Source organism: Schistocerca piceifrons, chromosome 2, assembly GCF_021461385.2.
Source record: "Schistocerca piceifrons isolate TAMUIC-IGC-003096 chromosome 2, iqSchPice1.1, whole genome shotgun sequence".
In the NCBI taxonomy this organism is placed as follows: domain Eukaryota; kingdom Metazoa; phylum Arthropoda; class Insecta; order Orthoptera; family Acrididae; genus Schistocerca; species Schistocerca piceifrons.
Genome location: NC_060139.1, coordinates 124,402,899 through 124,408,494, shown reverse-complemented (window position 1 = coordinate 124,408,494; position 5,596 = coordinate 124,402,899).

Sequence of the window (5,596 nt, the reverse complement as noted above, 5' to 3'; positions counted from 1 at the left end):
AGACCTATGGTGCACCACTGCAAGAAGAGGGGCAAGTTCCTTCGCGTACTCTGTGTAAAATCGAACTGGTATCCCATCAGATCCAGCGGCCAATCCTCTTTTGAGCGATTTTAATTATTTTTCTATCCCTCTGTCATCTATTTCCATATCTAACATTTTGTCAACTGTGTGCCAATCTACAGAAGGAACTACAGTGCAGTCTTCCTCTGTGAAACAGCTTTGGAAAAAGACATTTAATATTTCGGCCTTTAGTCTGACATCCTTCTCCGATGGTGTCTACCGATGTTCGTCCTTCGGCAGCCAAGAAAATAATAACAGCAAGCTAGTCTTGTTTGGACGCATTTGGTAATAACGTCGACATATTTCACTTTCCCGCATTTATCTCACGAGCGTCGGAAAGGTACCAGTGCCACACTAAGCCCTACAGTGCTAATATACCAGCGTCAGAGTTACGTTACGTGGCATATACGCGGCAATAACGCCCTCAAACTGAAATCTTTTTATCGTCCCTTATACATTTGCAGGAAAGTGGGGATTGACTGTAAGGTGTTGCCAGAACCATTCGCTGAACACGATACGAGACCCGAAGTCAGCAGTAGTCAAATTATGCACTTTGTGTGGTTGGTACTGGTGTAGCAGCATTTCCTGTAATATTTTTCCAAACATTCATTTCACGTACGACTGATCAAGTGCTGATTGCAGGTGCCTCGTTCATTCGAACAAGCACTGCATCTTCTAACTCGGTGCAGTTCGTCGTCCACCTTGGTCGTTGTACTGTGGTACCAATTGCTCTATTTCACTAAATCGTTAGAATGGTCTTCCAAACGTGGTGAGAGGCGCATATCTTCTACAGGGATATTTTCGTCCTCGACAACATTTTCACTTCTCAGCTGCTCCCATTTGCTTGCCAGTACACGAACATTATGTGTGCAAGTTCCGTCACTGTGTACAGCCCCATTTGGTTAGGCCTTACGAGATAATGGGCGAGATGTGGCGCCATGAAAATATTCTAAGTTCAGAGTTGGCTCGTTAGCAAGTGCGTGATGCCGCACAACGGCCGGACCACGTGGTCCATCGAGCACTTGGCTGGGAATTCCATGATGACGCTGTGTCGATGGAGGAGGCACGCCGGGAATCCCAAAGATGGCGGACTTTGTGAAACCATCATGGCAGACATTTCACAGTTCGTATAGAAATTAATAGTAGCCAGATGAATCATCATACCTAAAAAAGAAGCATGTACGTTACCATTATTTGCACAACAATTCTGATGGCGTAATCAGATTTTTAATATCTTTATTAGTTTAAAGTTCAGTAACTGACTGTAAATTATACAAGTAACACCCAGTAACGAATTTCCAAAATTTAAACGGCTCTTCCGATTTCGTCGATCTACATGTCTTTAGAAACCTATCAATTACAGACATGTAGTTGAATAGTACATTGAAAGGGTACAGTACCGCCCGACATTGAAAATAGGTACAACATACTTCATTATTTTTGTCAGAAGAACACATTTTTTTTGTAAAATAACTCAATTTCAATTAATACAGCGAAGCCGGATACCAGTGTGGGAAAGAACGACAATTTATTTATTTAATTGATCACATATGCACTCCCACAAAGTAAATCCCTACATCCAGTTTGGTGAGATCTGTGAAATGAATGAATGTATGGTCGTCTGCTAACCGCAGATAGTGAATGTGAATATATGATCATCTTTGAGTCGATCCTTTGGCCACCTTTGGTGGGACCAAAGAGATGAAATTTGCCTGAGCTTTGAGCGCCTGAAATGTGACTGACCAATGCGGTAGAAAGGTGCTCCCCCACTTCGACAGAGGTGGGAGAGAACCTCAAGAACGGCCATGTTTCAGCACTCTGCCGCTGGATCTTGTGCTGTTAAGACCTGTTTTAGTTGTGCTCCGTAATGACGAAAGAGTGGAGACATGGTATGCATGTGGAATATTTAAGAGTAGTTTGAAATAATAATTTCTCTATTTCAGGAACTTTTGTGGGGAGAATTAAATGTCAGGCAGGTAATATTAATGGGATTGTAGTAATCTTCGGAAGTGACCAGCGGTCACAATGAAACCACGTGTAGCAATAAGTTGAAATACTTCCGTGTGCTTAAGTTAAGCTGAATTACTAGCGTGTGTACAATAAGTTGAAATACTTAAGAAATAGCGTGTGTACCGTAAGTTGAAATATTTAAGAAATGGCGTGTGCAGGACTTGAAATTAGAGACGAGTACTTCCACGTGGTGAGTACTGTGTGAGTCTCAAACTGTGTATGAGACAAAAGATAAAGAGAAGTACTCGTCCATGGTATCAGTTGAGGACTCGCGTGTGTGATGAATACGTTCCTAATATTACTTTGCGTGATATGATTCCGTGTGACGCTAGATTCAAACTCTGAGAGAGAAGCAAGGCGAGTCGGCCGTCTATCCAGCAACGCCACTTGGCTTGCATTGCACAGGAAGACGTGCATATATCTCCAGAGTTCATAGTAGGAAAGTAGAATTACGAAGTGGGGCAGTGTCGTGTGAAACTGGGATAAATATTAATTGAAGTGGGAAAGCTGAAAGTGATAATGTTGTGACCATTCTCTGTGTAGTATTTCATGTTGTAGTGTGGTGTATGTCATGTAATTTGGGTATGAGTGGTTTGCACGGGAGAGTAGCGAGGTAGTTTCAAAAGATTAGTGGGTTATGCTTGTTCCTTTGGTACCGCTCGGTCTGGAGGAAAGTTTAGTGATGATGATTGTGAGAGTCGAAGTGTGAGGTACAATAAAAGATCCACCATCCTATCCAGAAAGTGCACTGTAGCGTTAAAAATAATTACGAGACCATAATATAGAGATTCACCATTGTAAAGCCATGCCCACTGGGCGGAATTTCTCATGTGTTATTGTTGTAGGTTATAGAATTTGTGTGTTTAGGTTAGAGAATTTATCGGAATAAATAAGATAGTGAAAAGAAATAGATTGGTGGACTTTTCCTTCGAATTGTATGTTGTAATAATGTCCCGAATTTATAATGTGTGCGCCATTCATATTCAGTGTGGTGGCCACGTGTTGATAAAAGCCGTTAAATAAAAGACAAAAAGAAAATGTGGTATTGCCAGTGCGTAGTGTACAGTCAGAGTTCTGTAAATTACTGATAGTCAGATGCGTGTTTCCGTTGCGTATTAATCATATAGGAGGATTACTTGTAACTTAAGTGTGAGTACTAGAGTTCATGTTACTCGATAAATAAGAATGAATCCACTCGCTTGGCAGACCACTCATCTTGCAGGCCTGACTGCTTGATGCCACAGTATGAGCAAGGCATGTGGGTGCCTCTCAACATGAGTAATTGGAGGTCAACGTGGCTGATTATTACTAATTGCGTCAGGCCATAAGTACTCCACAGTGACACGAAAAAACGGTACCAGCATGCTTATAAATACATTTATTCATCTATGTCTTTGTTTATATCCGATATATACTATTCATGAAGAAATTGGTTAAATATTTACTGTGTTTTAGAAAGCACAGAGACATTAGGCTACTGGCCTACCTTTTATTCTATTCCTTTGATATACACTCCTGGAAATGGAAAAAGGAACACATTGACACCGGTGTGTCAGACCCACCATACTTGCTCCGGACACTGCGAGAGGGCTGTACAAGCAATGATCACACGCACGGCACAGCGGACACACCAGGAACCGCGGTGCTGGCCGTCAAATGGCGCTAGCTGCGCAGCATTTGTGCACCGCCGCCGTCAGTGTCAGCCAGTTTGCCGTGGCATACGGAGCTCCACCGCAGTCTGTAACACTGGTAGCATGCCGCGACAGCGTGGACGTGAACCGTATGTGCAGTTGACGGACTTTGAGCGAGGGCGTATAGTGGGCATGCGGGAGGCCGGGTGGACGTACCGCCGAATTGCTCAACACGTGGGGCGTGAGGTCTCCACAGTACATCGATGTTGTCGCCAGTGGTCAGCAGAAGGTGCACGTGCCCGTCGACCTGGGACCGGACCGCAGCGACGCACGGATGCACGCCAGGACCGTAGGATCCTACGCAGTGCCGTAGGGGACCGCACCGCCACTTCCCAGCAAATTAGGGACACTGTTGCTCCTGGGGTATCGGCGAGGACCATTCGCAACCGTCTCCATGAAGCGGGGCTACGGTCCCGCACACCGTTAGGCCGTCTTCCGCTCACGCCCCAACATCGTGCAGCCCGCCTCCAGTGGTGTCGCGACAGGCGTGAATGGAGGGACGAATGGAGACGTGTCGTCTTCAGCGATGAGAGTCGCTTCTGCCTTGGTGCCAATGATGGTCGTATGCGTGTTTGGCGCCGTGCAGGTGAGCGCCACAATCAGGACTGCATACGACCGAGGCACACAGGGCCAACACCCGGCATCATGGTGTGGGGAGCGATCTTCTACACTGGCCGTACACCACTGGTGATCGTCGAGGGGACACTGAATAGTGCACGGTACATCCAAACCGTCATCGAACCCATCGTTCTACCATTCCTAGACCGGCAAGGGAACTTGCTGTTCCAACAGGACAATGCACGTCCGCATGTATCCCGTGCCACCCAACGTGCTCTAGAAGGTGTAAGTCAACTACCCTGGCCAGCGAGATCTCCGGATCTGTCCCCCATTCAGCATGTTTGGGACTGGATGAAGCGTCGTCTCACGCGGTCTGCACGTCCAGCACGAACGCTGGTCCAACTGAGGCGCCAGGTGGAAAGGGCATGGCAAGCCGTTCCACAGGACTACATCCAGCATCTCTACGATCGTCTCCATGGGAGAATAGCAGCCTGCATTGCTGCGAAAGGTGGATATACACTGTACTAGTGCCGACATTGTGCATGCTCTGTTGCCTGTGTCTATGTGCCTGTGGTTCTGTCCGTGTGATCATGTGATGTATCCGACCCCAGGAATGTGTCAATAAAGTTTCCCCTTCCTGGGACAATGAATTCACGGTGTTCTTATTTCAATTTCCAGGAGTGTATATCCAAACTTTCAGCCAATGGGCGTCCAGATCGCTGTTGCTAGGCGGATCTGACGTCACGTTTGCGGGCATTGTGACGGAAGTTTGTCTCGGAACACTGCCTTAGATCGTAAGATTCTACTCCCGAATAGTCGGATCTTGTCCCTACTAAGGTTGCACAACATTGCCTCCTATGATTTCATCACTAATGCTCTTTGCTGACGCTTAATTATCAAATGTACAGTAACCTAGCTGCTACTGAGCATGTATCTAATAATGTGTGTTAGAGCGTGTTTATGGTCCAGCCGCAGGAATATTTATTTAATTTTTTGTTATTTAAATGTAAATCCAGTATTTCGTATGTGTTTCAATATGTTTGTGAGTGTACGTTGGCTTGGAGACGTGGAGGGAGCGCTCTAGCCAATCACAGCGCCCGTTAATGGTGACACTGCATGGAAGTGGGGGAGGAGGATCATTTCGATAGAGGACACAGAGTGGGCAGTTCTGGACAGTACGGCAGAGGACACGGGAGTGAGTGCTGGACGCAGACAGTACATCGCGACGGACGCACAGTCGGTGGAAAAACTTGGACAGTCAAGCAGTTTGCGCGTGG